At 43.7% G+C, this 18,900-nt stretch overlaps 1 protein-coding gene across 1 annotated transcript in view; it reads right to left on the reverse strand.

The window, feature by feature from the left end:
- The window catches only part of colec12 (collectin sub-family member 12), a 214,465-nt gene that overhangs the window by 175,888 nt on the left and 19,677 nt on the right, over positions 1 to 18,900 (reverse strand). Inside the window, exons 2-3 of the mRNA XM_069921713.1 lie at positions 12,657 to 12,736; positions 1,110 to 1,212 (exon numbers count right to left, since the gene is read on the reverse strand). The gene's annotated coding sequence lies outside the window, so the exon portion shown is untranslated. The remainder of the gene's footprint in view (positions 1 to 1,109; positions 1,213 to 12,656; positions 12,737 to 18,900) is intronic.

Below are 18,900 nucleotides of genomic sequence, written 5' to 3' on the forward strand. Positions count from 1 at the left end.
AAACTATTTCAATGGCCATTTATTAACAAGTACTTTATCTGAACAATATCAATTCTGAATTAACAGTCAAATTCAACATTACTGCCCATGCATCTATCCATGAACAATCTTCAACAATCTCAAGGCTAACATTCTATTAGATACTTCAGAACCAGATGTATAGGTGGCATGGTTGGTGTAGGAGTTAGTGCCAGCAACTCAGGTTTAAATCTAGCACTATCTGATAGGAGTTTGTTCATTCTCCCCATGCCTGTGTGGGTTCCCTCTGGGTGCTCTATTTTCCTCCCACATTTCAAAGAAGCACAGGGTTAGTAGTTTCTTTGGTTGCGTGAGTGTATTTGGATGGTGCAGGCTCATGGGCCTGTAGCCATGCTGTATCTGAATTCAGGAGGGAGTCAGGGAAACATGACCCAGTCCTCATCAAGGGCTCAGTTGTGGAGAGGGTCAAGAACTTCAAATTCCTGGGCATCAGCATCTTCAAGGATCTGTCCGGGAATCTCCCATGTTGATGCAATCACAAAGAAGGCCCACCAGCGGCTATACTTGAGGAGATTTAAGAAGTCACCAAAGATTCTCGTAAACTTCTACAGGTGTACTGTGGAGAGAATTCTGGGTGGTTGAATCACTATCTGATATGGAGGCACCAAATCTCAGAATAAGAATAAACTCCAGAGGGTTGTTAACTCAGCCTGCGACAACACAGACTTCACTCCTTCGAGGACATCTACAAGAGGAAGCATGTTAAAAAAGCAGCCGCTATCCTCAAAGACCTCCTCCACCCAGGCCATGGCCTCTTCATTCTGCTACCATTGGGAAGGAGGTACAGGAGCCTAAAGACAAGCACTCAATGGCACAAGGATAGCTTCTTCCCCATTGCCATCAGATTCCTGAATAATCATTAACCAAAGGCACCGCCTTACTTTTCGTCCACTACTTTTTTTTTACATATTAGTGTTGTAAAGATGGTTCATAATATGAATGTTTGCACTGTGATGTTGCCACAAAACTTTAAATTTCATGACTTGTTCATGACAATGAATTCTCATTCTGAAAAAAAAATTAAAATAAATGTTTAGACAAGTTTTACCATTTCACTGATTGACACTTACTGTCTGACCATCGTAAAGTCTTTTCATTCAAGTGCTCATGTGAAACATTCTTATCATGCCTTCTTCTTATCTTGATCTTCTTTCATGCCATAAAGTTTGAATCCTAGGATTGAAGGCAGAAAATGTTTGGTAAAGTGTCCATAATGGCATTAAAAGCCTTCCTTATACCAAAACTACTAATTATATTATACACTTTGAAATGACTTGTCACCCTCAAGAATGAATAATAGCAATTTTCCAAGGTTGTTATAAAGCTAACTGAGTTAACTAGCCAGTAGTTTCCTTTATTTATATTGCCACTTTTCCAGAAAAAAATATTACATTTAAATCAACTGGCACTAATCACAAATCTGGTAGGTGGCGCAATGCTGTTACAGCACCAGCGATTGAGACTGGGGTTTGAAGCCGGTACTGTCTGTAAGGAGTTTGTATGTTCTCTTCATGTCTGCATGGGTTTCCTTTGGGTGCTCTGGTTTCCTCACATCCATCAAAACGTAGCGGGGTTGTAAGTTAATTGGATGCATTTGGGCAGCACTGGCTCATGTGCCAAAAAGGCCTGTTACCATGTTGTATGTCTAAATTTAAAAAAAATTAAAAAGTCACTACCAACATATTCATGCTACAGTTACCTCTTTTAGAAAGCTAGGAAAAAAGATGAAGGTCCAGGCTTTTAATTCCCACGAATTTCTCCAACAATTTACCTTCTCCAATATTAATCACTTACAGATGAATGATAAATTGATGGTGTTGGACCCTGTTCATGGGAGAACCAGTCCATTTTTCACTGGTGTCAGATACATTGCATCCATCTGAAAAGGCATCTGATCTGACATGTCATCTGAAGGTCAGCACCTTTGATCATGCACCATTCACTCAGCACGGGATTGAAGTGTCTGTTTAGATTAGTTGCCGAAATGCCTGGAGAGGGATCTGACCTCATAACCTTGTGGGTGAAAAGCACAAGTCCAATTAAATAAGCTCAACTTGTACTTTAACACTTCAGAGGCACTTATAAAAAAAGATTAAAAATGGATCAAAATTGAAAACAAATAATCCATCTTGGAAGTAAGAGTAAACTCAGTATAGTAGTACCCCCCCCCCCCCCCCCCCCCGTAATTCTTCATACTCTGTTCTGACTGCTCATCCACTTTAGCTATTTTAGTATCTTTGCCTTCTATGGATGCTACTGGGACCTTCTGAGTTCCTTCAGCAATTTTGTGCATTTACTACAATTACACCATCTGCAGACTTTCTTGTTTGATTCCACACTGATCAGATTTCCTCCTGGATATCTTCTGTTTTATTGACCAAGATTACATGCCTTATAGTGTTAGAGATGGTGGGGTTAGGGATGGCATGTGTTAATGAGAAATAGTGGGCATATAATCCTAGCATGGTTAGCCTAGCAGTCAATGCAACAGTGTTACCAAGCCAGCGACCGGGACCGGGGTTCAAATCCACGCTGTCTGGAAGGAGTTTGTACGCTCTTCTCATTTCCTCCAGGTGCTCCGGTTTCCTCACACCCTTCAAAATGTACTGGGAGTGTAGGACAATTGGGTATAATTGGATGGCATGCAGGCCAAAAGGGCCTGTTACCGTGCTGTATGTCTAAATTTAAAAAAAAAACTTTAATTTAAATCATCTTGAATTTTGGACTAGCCTTTTCCTGCCTTACAATTTTAAATGATCAGTTAAAAAAAAACTTGCATCCATGAAGCACCTTTTCAGGACATCTGAGAGAACCTTACAGCCAATGAAATGCTATTGAAAAGTAGTTGCTGCAGTAATATAGGAATTATATTAATATAGTCCAATGCCGATTATCCAAAATCTTCAGTTATCTGAAATTTTTTGGACCCGGAAGTGACGTCTGTTCAGCTCCAAATTTTTCTTTTGGATAATTAAGGATTTCAGAAAAATCAGAAGTCCTCATTTATCCAAAAAATTTTGAAGCAAAAATCACATCGGTTCGCCTCTGAAAAATTCTGGATAAATGAGGATATCCGAAACAATCATAAATCCTCACTTATCCGAAATTTTTTCAGAGCCGAACTAACATCACAGGTTGAAAAAATGTTGGAGTTTTGGAAAAAGCCCCCAAGTAGAATTCTGAGTTTTTGGTGTTGGATCCATCTTATTTTGTTCAGGCTATTTTTTTGGTGATAATTAAACATTATTTCATGTTTAAAAGGCCTTCCCTTGTTGTTTGTTGTTTAAACACTGTTTTAATGGCTGCTACTGGGCTGTTTTTTTTAAAAAATGACCAGTTATCCGAAAATATTGTTAATCCAAAATAGGCCCGGTCCCGACCATTTTGGATATTCAGAGTTGTACTCCATAGGACTTATTACAATATTATAGTACTGGTATACTATATTATTATATTATATCTCTTCTCTTTGGCTTGTTTTCGCAGACGAAGATTTATGGAGGGGTAAATGTCCACGTCAGCTGCAGGCTCGTTTGTGGCTGACAAGTCCGAAGAAATTACATATTAGAAACATGGCAATGATCAGGTAATCTGTTCACTGTGATGTAGGTTGATGGCTGGGATTATAGATTTTACATTAGTCTTCTTGGTGGAAGGCACAAAAAAATATCCAAACAACAACATAAAATCAAATGATTAGGAGAAATGAATTTAGAGCAACCTTGATAACGGGCTCAGGCCTAAAACGATAGTTATCCCTTACTTCCTGTAGATGCTGCGTGATCTTCTGAGTTTCTACAGCACTTTTGCATATTGCCTTACAATCACAGTGTCTGCAGACTTCCTCTTTAATTTTTGAAATCAATTTTGTTCATCAGACTGAAAGCTCTGGGCAACCTAATAGGCTAAAGCTAACAAGTCCTCTTGAACTGATGACCTGCAACCTACAGTCTTTAAGGAATTGACTGCAAAGGTAATAGGATGAAGTGATGAAAATCTATCAGAATTCCCTAAATTCTTGTGCTGGCTTGGAAGATTGGAAAACTTCAAATGTCATGCTGTTACACTAAACTTCCATTAATCTAACATATGTGGATGGTGGGGTTGGATTAATGGAAGTTTACTTGAATGGCAGGTCTTTTTGGATGTCATTCTTATTTACATACCAACATCCTTTTAAAATGTTACGCAGTAGTATACTATTTTCAGTGAACCCATTAAGTTTGAAGAGATTGTTTGAAATGGAACTCTTGAGTTTAAATTCAGTGTAGGAAATAGAACCAGGTGAGTTTCAAAGGAGCGTAGGAAAATGGGCCCAGGTCAGATAAAAGGAGGTGCAAAACCAGAGCCCTGGTGAGTATAAAGATAATGGGGAACCAAGGCCCCAGTGTGTTCAGGTTTGCATAATGGAGTATAGAATGAGTACCAGGTGAGCCAGATGCTGAACCATTGGAATTTCTGAACAATCAAATAGTGAATTGTCAGAGATTTATTGTTTTCACAACAGGAAGGGTTTAGAACAAAGGAAACTTATATGCCAGTGAGCCTAACATCTGTCATTGGGTAAAAGCTGGAATCCATTATGAATAAGTGTTTTTTTTTATTTAAGGGCTGCAAGGACAACCCACAGAATTACAGGCTGGTGAGCCTAACATCAGGTGAAAAAGTTACTACTGGGAGATACTGAGATTTCGAAAGGCAAGGACTTTGTGTGAGGGAAATTGTGTCTCACAAATTTGATTTTATTGAAGAGGTATCTAAGAGGATTGTCGAGGGCTTGTAGTTGGACAGTATCTACATGGAGTTTAGAAAGGTTAGTACAGATGGTTAGATTCCAGAGTGAACTAGCCAATTGCATACAAAATTGGCTTGGTGTAGGTGACAGAGGTGGTACTGGAAGATTGTTTTTCACTGGAGGATTATGACCTGAAGTGTTCTGAAGGGATTGATTCTAGTCCAATGCGGTTATTGGACGTATTAACCATAGGATGAGAATATAGGTAGCATGATCACTTTGTGGATGACACCAAACCTGATGGTGTATGGACAATGAATAAGGTTGTCTAAGGTACCACAGATAACCTGGGATGGTTGGTCAAGGAATGGCAGTTGGAATTTAACTTGGACAAATGCAAAGTGATGTATTTTGGGGAAGTAAACCAGGACAGGACATACATAGTGAATGAAAGGACCCTACTGAGTGTTGTAGAACAGAGAGACTAAGGATTAAAAGTACATAGTTCCCTGAAAGTGGTGTTGTGGATAGGCAAGATGGTAACATATTTGACATGTTTGCCTTCATCAATCAGGGCACTAGTACAACAATTGGAAGATCAAGTTACAAGTATATAATACGTTGGTGGGCTGGCATTATGTGTAATTCTCAAGATTAATGTTTCCTCTATTGTCATGTAATAAAACAGCTGTAATATTATATGAATTTGCTTTAGTCCACTGTAAGGCAGACAGATTCACCATCAGCAGAAATTGCTGGGTGCCTCTTACAATCAGAGAAAGAGAAGCAAAAGAGAGTCCCCCCAGTGTCTATGGATTCACCTCCAGCACTCCCGCAACCTCTGCAGCCACACTGACTTCAGTTCAAACCATCGGCAACTTGAGCTTCAGATCTAAACCTCCGTCATGATCAGGAAGTCTTCAGCACCCTTGGCACCCTCTCACATCCCAGTTCCAATGTCTAGTACCCCTGCAGCCAGTCTTGAGCCAATCTCCAGCAGTCTGCAGCCTGGTGTGAGTTCTATGACTGAACTTGCCAGTACCCCAGTCTGCATGGGTTCTTCACCTCAAGTTACCAACAGCCTGCTGCCTATGTGTTTTTCAGCCATAGAGCCACTCAGTGGTCTGCCACTGTGGTCACCATTCATTTAGGGTTGTCTCCTCTGCTTTTCCTTCCCAAATGGTGGGTGATCTCCTCGTTTTCTGGAGCCCTGTGCCAGTCCTCTGCTTCCCACTGACTATAACCATTCAAGGCTGCTGCCGAACATAGGTGTCATCATCTTGGGCTCAGATCCTACAGTCACAGGATTTTAAAATAAATTACCATCAGTTCCTTTAACAGGCTATTTAAAACCTGTACAGGTTGATAGTTGGACTGGGCAATAGAATCCTGAGAGGAGTGCTGTGTCTCTGATTCCCACTCCCGTGGGCCCGCACCAGTGGCAGCAGTGCCATTCCAACAGCTCTGGCAGTAGCGCAGTAGTGCGCTGTTAGACAGAATCAGACTCACACAAGGTAAAGACTGTCTTTTGTCTTTGGCTTGGCTTCACGGATGAAGATTTATGGAGGGGTATGTCCACGTCTGCTGCAGGCTCGTTGGTGACTGACAAGTCCGATGCGGGACAGGCAGGCATGGTTGCAGCGGTTGCAAGGGAAAATTGGTGGGTTGGGGTTGGGTGTTGGGTTTTTCCTCCTTTGTCTTTTGTCAGTGAGGTGGGCTCTGCGGTCTTTTTCAAAGGAGGTTGCTGCCCGCCAAACTGTGAGGCACCAAGATGCACGGTTGGAGGCGAGATCAGCCCACTGGCAGTGGTCAATGTGGCAGGCACCAAGAGATTTCTTTAAGCAGTTCTTGTACCTCTTCTTTGGTGCACCTCTGACTCGGTGGCCAGTGGAGAGCTCGCCATAGAACACGATCTTGGGAAGGCGATGGTCCTCCATTCTGGAGACGTGACCCACCCAGCGCAGTTGGACCATCTTCAGCAGCATGGATTCGATGCTTGCGGACTCTGCCAGCTCGAGTACTTCGATGTTGGTGATGAAGTCATTCCAATGAATGTTGAGGATGGAGCAGAGACAGCGCTGATGGAAGCGTTCTAGGAGCCATAGGTGATGCCGATAGAGGAGCCATGATTCGGAGCCGAACAGGAGCGTGGGTATGACAACGGCTCTGTACACGCTGATCTTTGTGTGTTTCTTCAGGTGGTTGTTTTTCCAGACTCTTTTGTGTAGTCTTCCAAAGGCACTATTTGCCTTGGCGAGTCTGTTGTCTATCTCTTTGTCGATCCTTGCATCAGATGAAATGGTGCAGCTGAGGTAGGTAAACTGGTTGACCGTTTTGAGTTCAGTGTGCCCGATGGAGATGTGGGGGAGGGGGGGGGCTGGTGGTCATGGTGGGGAGCTGGCTGATGGAGGACCTCAGTTTTCTTCAGGCTGACTTCCAGGCCAAACATTTTGGCAGTTTCCGCAAAACGGGCTTTAATCCACAAAAACTTCCACTGATCCAGGTTGGCTGTGGCTGCAGCAACTCTGTGTGAGGCCTCGGGAGACCGGTGCAGGCTTATATCCCGGATGGTGATTGACACCCAACTGGGTGGGGCTTGATCCATTCAGGCCGACTGATTGACAGCCGGCCAGGTGTTGTCCTGTCCCCTTACACTCCTGCAGGTACAGAGGTTTCCCCTTGCAGTAGGCCGGTGGTGTACCACTACATTCACCCACTTTCTTTAAAATTTCCCTGGGGGGGCAGTAACAAGGAATTGCACCCACTACGTACATACAAAATATACAGGTTGAGAAGATTCGGCGGCCGCCGGGGTCTCTGTGACCGTCGTAGGACTGGCTCCTGGTCACTGGTCAGAGGGGAAGTGGGGGGGGGGGGGATGGCAGCAGGGGTGTGTGTGGCTGGTGTGGTACCGCGCGGAGGGGTGGCCAAGGGGGCTGGGGTCGACGTATGCGGGTCATATTGGATGGGTAGGGGGATGTATTCATCTCCCAAGGCTGAAGCGGGCTCCTGGTGTTCAAGGAGGCCCTGCGTGCCCCATAGCTGCCTGGAGACGGGGATGTATGCACGGTCAGCGTTGTCCTGGGTTGGAGGGTGGCATGGTGTGGTGGGTGCTCCTGCTGGTGCCAGGTCCCTGGTTGAGACGTTGTCCTCCTTGCCACTGCCGAACCTAACGTTAGCATAGTTATGGTTTGCATGAAGGAGGAAAATCTGCTCTACCAGGGCTTAGGCCTTGTTTGTCCGTACATGCTTACACAGAAGCACCGGTCCCAGGGACATGAGCCATGCTGGGAGTGACATTCCAGTCACCAACCTCCTGGGGAATGAGAAAAGGTGTTCATGGAGGGCCCTGGAGAAGAAGCCGACGGGGCACCCCACTTGATTGAGGGTAGCAGCGAGGGCCACCTCGGAGGAATTGCTCTCCACCTGGAAGGGGGAGTCCTCATCCACAGCCTGCATCGTGGCGTCCACGATGTATTGCCTGATGTGGGTGAAGGCTGCCTGTGCCTCAGGTGGGAGGGGAAAAGTTGTGGCTTGGGCCAGTGGGTGGACCTTGTCCGTGAAGTGAGGTTCTCACTGCGAGTAATAAGAGAACAGGCCCAGGCACCTGCAGAGGGCCTTTGGCATGGGGGGGAGGGGTAACTCCATTAATGGCGCATACTTTCCAGATCTGGGCCGACGAGTCCATGGGCCACAATGTACCCCAGGATGGCGAGGCGGGTGGTGCTGAACACAGACTTCTCCTTGTTGTAAGTGAGGTTCAGCTCCGTGGTCATCTGGAGGAATGTTTCCTGGTTAGCATCAAGGTCCTGATGGTCATGGCTGCAGATAGTGACGTTATCCAGATATGGGAACATCGCCTTCAGCTTGTGCCGGTCTACCATGTGATCCATCTCCCGCTGGAAGACAGAGACCCCGTTCGAGACCTCAAAAGGAACCCGGCAGAACTGGTACAGGCACCCGTCTGCCTCAAAGGCGGTGTAGGGCTTGTCCTTCAGGTGGATAGGGATTTGGTGGTATGCCGACTTCACGCCAATCATGGAGAAAACCGGGTAGTGGGCCATCTCATTGACCATGTCTAAAATCCTCAGCAGGGGGTAGTCGTCCAGCTGGGTGTACTGATTAATGGTCTGGCTATAATCCACAACCATCCTCAGCTTACTTCCCCCTTTGACCACCACGACATGGGCTCGCCAAGGGCTGTTACTGGGCTCTATAACGCCTTCCACCAGGAGTCGCAGCACCACCGCCTTGATGAAGTCCCTGTCTGTAGCGCAATAGCGCCTACTTCTGGTGGCGATTGGCTTAAACCCTAGCACAAGGTGTGGAGAGGCCGCAGGTTGGCCGGGGCTGGTAGGTTGGCGTGCTATGCAATGTGAGTGAAGGTTGGGGCCCCCCGAAGGCAAGGGTGACACTCTGCAGGTGGCACTGGAAATCCAGGCCCAAGAGTTGTGCGCAGAGTTTGGGCATGACCAGGAGCCTGAATCCTGTGTAAGTCTCCCCTCCCACCGTTATATCGACCGAGCAGCGCCTGAGGGAACCAACAGTCTTATCCTTGGTGGCGAGGGCAATTGAGCAGGTGGTGGGGTGGACCTTTAACTTTAGGGAGTGGGCCACACTCCGGTGAATGAAGCTCGGGTTGTGAATAATGCCACTTACCTTTCTCCTCGCCTGCTTTTGCCTAAGCCTGTTGAGCCAACGGCTGGAAGTCCCACTCCTTCAGTGCCCCACTCACTCAGTGCGCCGTTGAGGAGCACTGAGTGTTGAGGAGTACTTTGCACAGACCACATTCATGGGGGGCTTGTACAAGTTCTCGAGAGTATCCATTGCGCTCTTGTATGTGGAGCAGTCTTTGGTTACCTGGAAGGCATGGGGACCCAGCTTTGACCGGAGTAGGACCAAACTCTTCTGATCGGAGTCCAGGATGTTGCCCTCATGTGCTTCGATGATTGCCTCAACCGCGTGCTGCCAGATCTCGAAGCGTATCTGGCCTTCTGGGTAGCGTGGGTTGACTTCGAGGCTCCCTGCACACAGGAGCTTTTCCATGGCAGCCGTGGGAAAATTTTGTGGATTAAATTGTGGTGTGCTGTTAGACAGAATCAGACTCACACAAGATAAAGACTGTACAACAGGCTTTAATCCACAAAGACCTCCACAGAGCCAGGTTGGCTGTGGTTGCAGCAACTCTGTGTGAGGCCTCGGGAGGCCAGTGCAGGCTTATAGCCCAGAAGGTGATTGACACCCGACCGGGTGGGGCTTGATCCATTCAGGCTGATTGATTGACAGCCAGCCAGGTGTTGTCCTGTCCCCTTACACTCCAGCAGGTACAGAGGTTGCCCCCTGCAATAGGCCGGTGGTGTACCACCACAAGAGCCATGTTATTTTTGGCACTCAGTTACAAGAAAGATGTGATTAAGCAACAGTGTGCAGAAAAGATTCACAAGAATGTTGCCAGTACTGGAGGGCTTAAGTAATGAATGCTATTCCTAATTGGGTATCTGGAATGATGGGGGTGTAGTTTCAGAACAAGAGATGCCCATTTATTTTTATTGAAATTAAATTTAAATTTAATTCAGAGATATCTAGGAACTTTTCTCAGTGCCATGAATACTTGATCATTTCTACCTAGAGGGCTGTGGAGGTGGAGTCATGAATATATTCATGATGAAGATTGACAGACATTTAAACTACCTGGAGTCTAAAGGGTTGAAGGGAGCATAAAATGGTGCTTAGGCCAAGAATGGATCAGCCATGCCCTTACTGAGTCGTGGAGGAGGCCTGAGAGAACAACTAGTCACTCCTGCTTCTGCTTCTTCAAAGTTCAGATTTATTGTCAGAGTACATACAAGACATCACATACAACCCTGAGATTCTTTCTCCTGCGGACCAGGCAGAATTTCTACTTATCAGTAGTGCAGAAAATTGTACTCAAGGAAAAAGATACAAGTATAAAAGGGAGAAATTAAACAAGTAAGAAGTGTAGACAAACTTATTCAGCAATACAGAAAAATATAAATATTCAGTTTTAAATAATGTGCAAAGTAAGAGTCCTTAAATTAGTTGTTTCAGAGTCTGATGTGGAGGGGGAGCAACTGTTCCTGAATCTGGTGGTATGAGTCTTGTGCCACCTATTCCTCTTTCCTGGTACGGATCCTTGATGATTTCTGTCTAGATGGTGGGGAAAGTTTTGCCAGTGATATACTGGGCTGTATCTACTACCTTTTGCAGGGCTTTTCACTCAGAGGTATTGGTGCCCCTATACCAGGTCATGGTGCAACCGGTCAGGGCACTTTCCACTACACATCTGTAGGAGTTTGTCAAGGTTTCCGATGGAAGTAAAGGTGCTGATGCGCTTTCTTCACAATGTCCATATGTAAGGTTGTATGTGATCCTTTAAACTACGAATGACTTCGCACAAGCACACAGAGATATCGGTGCGGGAATTCAGCCAAGTGACACATTCCAAGCTGCAGGAATACTTGCTGAGGGATGCACTGAAGCTTGGCACAGCCAATCGGAGGTCGCTGTTGGGAAGCACCACTGTCTAGAATCCTTCCGTTACTGGCATTGCAGGGTTGAGATTGAGGGGAAGCCCCTCATGCAACAGAGGAGGGATAGTAATGATAAGGTGCCACAGTGGTAGCAATGGTATAAATAGAGAGCATATGTAACTATCTACAATGATGGGAATGTATGGATATGACAATATGGTTGTGAAGAGACTTTGAATAGTTTTCTTTTTATGTAAATAATTTAATGTGAAATAAGTCTATTTTTGGAAAAATAAATGAATGATTTCCCTCCTCTTCTTCAAACGAGTGCTATGTGATGTTTTGCATCCACCTCAGCCAAAAGATTACATCTCTGGCAATGCAGTATCAGATTGAAGTACCATCTGAAATTTTTTATGTTCATAACGCTCCTACTCTGGAATGTAACTTCAACCTGCAATATTGCAATGCAGAGGAGATAATTTTATCAAGTGAACCATGTTGACAAATATTCAGATCAGGTTTCAGATTTATTGTCAGAGTACATACATGACATCATATACAACCCTGAGATTCTTTTTTATTTTTTTTCCTGTGCACTTATTGTTAGTGCAAAAAAAAAGTATACACAATGTAAACAAATATAAACAACTGACTGTGCAATACAGAGAGGAGAAAAATAACAATAAAGTACACAAGTAAGAGTGCTTAAATGAGTCTCTGATTGAGGAGTCTAATGGGGAGGGGTAGCAGCTGTTCCTGAGCCTGGTGGTGCTAGTCTTGTGGCACCTATACCTCTTTCCAGATGGTAGCAGCGACAACAGAGCGTGTGCTGGGTGGTGTGGAACCTTGATGATTGCTGCTGCTCTCCGACAACAGTATTCCCCGTAGATGTTCTCAGTGGTGGGAAGGGGTTTGCCTGTTTTGTCCTGGGCTGTGTCCACTATCTTTTGCAAGGCGTTACACTCACAACTACTGGTGTCCTCATACTAGACCATGATGTAGTTGGCCAAGGCACATTCCACCACACATCTGTAGAAATTTGCCAGTGTTTCCGATGTCATACCAAACCTCCAGAATCTCCTGAGGAAGTAGAGGTGCTGAGGTGCAGATTTCAGATTTATTGTCAAGGTACATACATGACATCACAAGATACCTTTTTCCTGTGGACACAGGTATCTACCATTCTGTGCGAAAAACCCACCTCTTACTTACTGTACTTACTCCCAAGCACCTTAAAACGATGTCCCACGGTGTCAGCCATTTCAGCCCTGAGAAAATCCTGTGGCTAGTCACATGATCAATACCTCTAAATATTTGTACACCTCTGTCATGTTACCCCTCAGCCTCCATCATTCCAAGAAGAAAAAGATCAACTTCACTCAACTTACCCTCATAAGGCATGTTCTCCAATCCAGGTCACATCCTTGTAAATCTCCTCTGCAGCCTCTCTATAGTATTCACATCTTTTCTGTAATGAGGTGAGCAGAACTGAACATAATATTTCAAGTGGGATAAAACCAAGGTCTTATATAGCTGCCACATTACTTTATGATTTAGAAAATTATAATGTAGAATATGCATTTAAATGTAAATTAGCACTGTCTTTTTATATTTAAATATTTGGATTTTAAAATCTTAATACAATCAAAAGTTACGTTTGGTATATTTTGAGCAGATCCATAGCAAACCTCCTGAACTAACCCAAATATTTTTGACTAAAAAAAAGCATTTGTAATTTACATAAACTTATATTTTTACTTCATTCCAGAGTAAATTTTATATAAAGCAGAATGAATTAAATATTGTAAACCTTGGTAGGTCTTATACAACCATTGGCTCAAAGGAAATGTTGCTTTAAGCCAACAAAAATAATCTTGTAAAGAGTTTAAATATGTTATTTTGTAAGTTAGAAATAACTTAATGATGATTCAAAATATCTTTTTAAACACGTTACACAAAAGTTTTCCTCTAAATCCCTGTGCTTTAACAGCAATGGCTGAAGAGAGTTTTGCCACACTAATTATAAGTTTTGTGCTATTACACTCTTGATGCAGGATTTTGTATGACAGATGTGTTCATTGGGAATTCAGCCATGTAGGTCAGGGCAGGCCCATGCAAAACTGGTAATAGGCCCAGACCAGATAGGAAATGTAGGCCCCATTTCAAATTGCACATTAAGTATTTTTGTAATCAGTGCTAAATGCATATAATTTATGTATGGGTATATGTAGTGTACATAATATACTTACAAGTAACAGAACAGAATAAAAGAACTAGAATGACAAAAGTAATGACAAGCAATTTTATTCAATATGTATATTAGACCATATCTTTACAATATGAATATTCTTTATCAAGGCAAAACAAAGGGTCCCTTCCCCCCCCCCCCCTCCAACTTTGCCCCTCAAAATCGTAGGCCCATGCTAAATAGTCCATCTGCACCCCCCCCACCCCCGTTCTGGCCCAGGTCAGGGTACCTGAACTGTGAGTGCAGAGAACTTTCAGGCCATTAAAATGAATGAGCAGAAAATCATGCAAACTGTGAATTAGTTATGATGGATTCCAGGTTCAAATTCCTACAATGTGTTCTGGTTATGCAAAGCTCTGCTTAGAGAGTGATAAATCATACAATGTAACCAAGATATTTCCTTCAAACTAAATTGTTCTTACAATCCATTGACTATTGCAAAATTACAGGATATTAAATTGAAATATAATATTTTTATAACTAAATGACTCCTTTGTTTGGGAACTAATTTGGAGATGATATGTATGCATAGAAAAACTAAAAGACAATAGAATGAAGATAATACATTAATACAAAACAAATGTTTTTTTTACAGCTGAAAGAATACTGCTGTTCCTTCAATATCTCAGTTAACTGAGAATCCGCCTTGAATTAGTGAGAAAAGGCAAAGAGGCACTTTTAGCTAGTGTTAGAACCTTTGAGCTAAAATTGGGAAGACAAAAACATTATCTAAAATTTCCAATAAACCTTACCTTCACTGACTGCTGCAGTAACAGGGACCTCAAAAGCCTCTGTAGAACTGTACTCTCTCTCTCAAAGAAAAATCCTGTTTGTTTTTTTTCTCTCTCTTTGCAAAACCAGAACTCCTTGGAGAGCTCCAAACCCGATCTTTGAAAGATCTTATCAGCCTCTGAGTGTGGACTGTCCATTTGCACCTGCTTTTTAAAATTCCTTCCAAAGTAACTTCATTGTCTTGGCTAAGGCACTCGGAACCTGGATGACTGGCTTCAGTAAAGCTCTGGCATTTTAAATGAGATGTGTATTATGAAGTGTTACTCTGTTTGTGAAATGACCTACACATTAAATCCCCACAATCAATCTCTTTTAAAGATATATTTATATATTCTTTTCTTTGCCTTGGCTTCGCAGACGAAGATTTATGGAGGGGTGTGTCCACGTCTGCTGCAGGCTCATTGGTGACTGACAAATCCGATGCGGGACAGGCAGGCACGGTTGCAGTGGTTGCAAGGGAAAATTGGTTGGTTGGGGTAGGGTGTTGGGTTTTTCCTCCTTTGTCTTTTATCAGTGAGGTGGGCTCTGTGGTCTTCTTCAAAGGAGGTTGCTGCCCGCCGAACTGTGAGATGCCAAGATGCACGGTTGGAGGCGATATCAGCCTACTGGCGGTGGTCAATGTGGCAGGCACCAAGAGATTTCTTTAAGCAGTCCTTGTACCTCTTCTTTGGTGCACCTCTGTCTCGGTGGCCAGTGGAGAGCTCGCCATAGAACACGATCTTGGGAAGGTGATGGTCCTCCATTCTGGAGACGTGACCCACCCAGCGCAGTTGGACCGTCTTCAGCAGCATGGATTCGATGCTTGCGGACTCTGCCATCTCGAGTACTTCGATGTTGGTGATGAAGTCATTCCAATGAATGTTGAGGACAGTGCTGATGGAAGCATTCTAGGAGCCGTAGGTGATGCCGGTAGAGGACCCATGATTCGGAGCCGAACAGGAGTGTGGGTATGACAACGGCTCTGTACACGCTGATCTTTGTGTGTTTCTTCAGGTGGTTGTTTTTCCAGACTCTTTTGTGTAGTCTTCCAAAGGCGCTATTTGCCTTGGCGAGTCTGTTGTCTATCTCTTTGTCGATCCTTGCATCAGATGAAATGGTGCAGCCGAGGTAGGTAAACTGGTTGACCGTTTTGAGTTCAGTGTGCCCGATGGAGATATATATTATAACCTGTCACAATATGATTTGATGAGATGATAAGGACTATCCAGTTTCTATTAAGCCCAACCCCAACATGTTACTATTTGTTTGAAGGCGTATATTTTTCTTATTAATCTCCAGGAGATTTTACAAGAAGCATATGCAGGAGAAGGATCTCTGCTCTCTGCAAGGTTCTCCTTAACCTCTCAGTAGATTAAGAGCTGTTCCTTAAACAATCGTATAGATTCTGTTCATCCAGAAACTGCATGATAACTCCAAGGAAAAATGCAGGGAGCAGCACTAACTACTTACTATATGACCTTCTTCCGCCTCAGTAAAGTCTTTGGTTCTGTCATTTGGTAAAACCCTGAAATACCCCCCTCACATTTGGCCTTTCAGTGGACTTGTATTAAACAAGGTTAAGTCACAATCCTGACACTTTTCTCAAATTTTCTTGCCACACTGTTTCATCTCACCTCCAACAAACCTTCTGTAAACATTCAGCTAATCTTCAGAACAAATAATTTGACTCCCTCAGTTTGAGCTGCAGTATGTAAATGACGTGCATTTTCACACACTCAGAAGCTGAGTTCTAAGCCAGTCTTGACACTTTTACTAAAGTATATGACAGTTCAGACCTTATGCTAAACACTAAGAACAAAATCCTCAGGTACCAACTTGTGGCAACACACGGTACAATGACAATGAAGGTTCACCCTGGAAACTGTAGATCACTTTGCACATCTTGGGAGATGCCTTATGATAAACCCTGAAAGGAGATCAGATTTGGCACCTTGGAGCTGCTTGTGGAGCATTTATGGTCTGCAATGTGAGGGTGGAGAGTCTCCGCCTTTATGGTTGCATTTTCTTACTCTATAAAAGGGCCTTATGTGGAGAAGAAGCATTCGGGATAAGCATAAACTGCCAATGGAGCTCACCACTTCACACACCACACATCTATCTGCCCCATCAGCTGCTGATGTACTCCATTTATGGAAGTATTTGTCATTTTCTTTTTACTTGGCATCATTAGTCACCTCAGAATCAACCACATAATCAAAATAAGTTATTTTCAAGGCTGCCTAAGATAATTTCCTGTGGATAGAGAGCCATCTAGTGGCTTATTGCTGAATGTGTTTCTCTGGCATTTTCACTGGGACTGAATTATTTATTAGTACCTGATATCTATGGATATTCATGACATACCAAGTTACTGTGACAAAATCAGCTGAAAGATAGTAAGACTGAAGACTGTGTGGCAGTGTTTTAACAAAGTTATTGGCACATCGGAGGATTGAATAACAGATGAATTAATGATTACACAAAAATGCTGGAGCCAGCCAGGCAAGCTCAATGACCCCCCCACCCCCTCCCCCGCCCCCAGACACCCTATCCCGGGGGCCATGCATCTTGGCCACCTCCAGTCCCTCCACAATGACCTTTTCCACCCAAGAATCATGAGATTGTTCCATTTTGTGAAAGCCCGGAACCTTCCCTACTCCATTGAGAATGTCAGGTCGTTGAGCAGGCACTATCGGGTCTGTGCGGAATGCAAACCCCAGGTCTTCTGGCCTAACAAGTCACACCTCATAAAGCCCACATGTCCCTGTGAAAGACTCAGCATCGATTTAAAGGGGCCCCTGCCCTCATCCAACAGGGATGTATATTTCCTGAATGTCATTGATGAGTACTCCAGATTCCCTTTTTCCATCGCCGTCCCGACATGACCTCAGCCATCATCATAAAGGTGTTCCACAGCATATTTACCCTCTTTGGGTATCTGAATTACATCCAGTAATCAGGGGTGGGGGGTCCTCTTTTATGAGTGACGAACTGTGGCAGTACCTGTTGGCTGGATGCATTGTCACTAGGAGGACAACCAGTTACAATCCATGGCTGGGTAGAGAGAGAAAATGCCAGTTTGGAAAACTGTCCTCCTGGCTCTTGAATCAAAAGGCCTGACAGTATCCCATTGGGAAGTCCTGCCCGAAGCACTCCATACCATCCGATCTCTGCTAAGCATCGCTACCAACACAACCCCACATGAATGCATGTTTTCCTTCCCCAGGAAGTCGGCATCCGGAACCACACTGCCACACTGGTTCTCATCCCTGGTTCTCATCCATGGGTCCCATCCTACTGTAGAAACTGCCCCCACGTACAACCAAGCCCCACCTCTGATGGAGTCAGCTCTCCCTTCCCAGCCTCAGGACACACTACCGGCAATGGAGCTGACCATTATACCACCAGTGGAACAGCACCGGTCACAGAGGTAAAGGACACCACCCGACCGGGTGAATGTGGTGATACAGATATGTGAATATGTGACTGCCAATGGATAATTGGTCCGTCCTACACTGGTGACTCACTCCATGGTAACTCCTCCCCGTGTGACCCTGGAATAAAGGTTGACATCCCTCTCCCTGTCCTCAGTCAAGCACTTGGAATTAGGTAAGCTACGTCTAAAGTGTAATAAAGCCTATTGTCCCTCACTCTATGGCTTTGATAGATCCTATCACATACATTGTATGTACTTTTATTGTTCTAAATGACATGAACATTCTTAGAGAATTTTTGAGCAAATTGTGGGAAGTGAGTTTAGTTAATCCAGTGGTTCTCAATCTTTTTTGCCCTAGGCCCCATTTTAATTTAAAAAAAACATATGCCCCACCATTAGCGGAAAAAAAAATTATATATTCAAAAGAAGTTTTAATTAAATCTTTTACTGCAAATGAATTTTAAAGCAATTAAGGTTGGGAATACACTGGAACACATATTTCATATTGAACTACTACTTCAATATGTCAACCATCTCAAACACACATTCAGCAATTGACATCACTTCAGTTTCCCTTTGACACCCATCAGTGTGAAGCAATAATCTCACATGCTCTGCATTTTTATCAACACAAAACTGCTTAAACAGACATTCACATTTGGCATTAGCTTTGATGGCATTGATACACTTGATCACAGAATGCAGTATCTTGAGTAGAACAGGGGAAACTTTCTTGGCAACTATGTTTTCTCTGTGGATAACACAATGCACAACCAACTTGTTTGGATTTTCATTCTTCATTAATTTTAAACATCCTGTTTTTTTACCCATCATAACAAGGGCACCATCCACAGCACAAGATACAATGTTTCCTTTTGGTATTTCATTTTCATCCAAATGAATTTTGAGCTTGTTGTAGAAATCAACTGCAGTTGTGGTTGTTTCTAATGATCCGCAAAACATCTCTTCTTGAAACTCTTCCTGATTAATATATCTCACGTATGCCAATAATAGAGCCTCTGTCCCGTACAGTAGATTCAGCCAGCTGTATTGACAACTTTTGTGACTTCAACTTCTCAATAAGCTGTTTTTCAACATTGTGACCCATGTCAGACTGTTGCAGAGTGTACTATTACTCAATGGCATTGCTCGGACATCTTTATCATACTTTTGCAGA

The sequence above is a fragment of the Narcine bancroftii genome, chromosome 2 (genome assembly GCF_036971445.1).
Source record: "Narcine bancroftii isolate sNarBan1 chromosome 2, sNarBan1.hap1, whole genome shotgun sequence".
NCBI classification, from domain to species: domain Eukaryota; kingdom Metazoa; phylum Chordata; class Chondrichthyes; order Torpediniformes; family Narcinidae; genus Narcine; species Narcine bancroftii.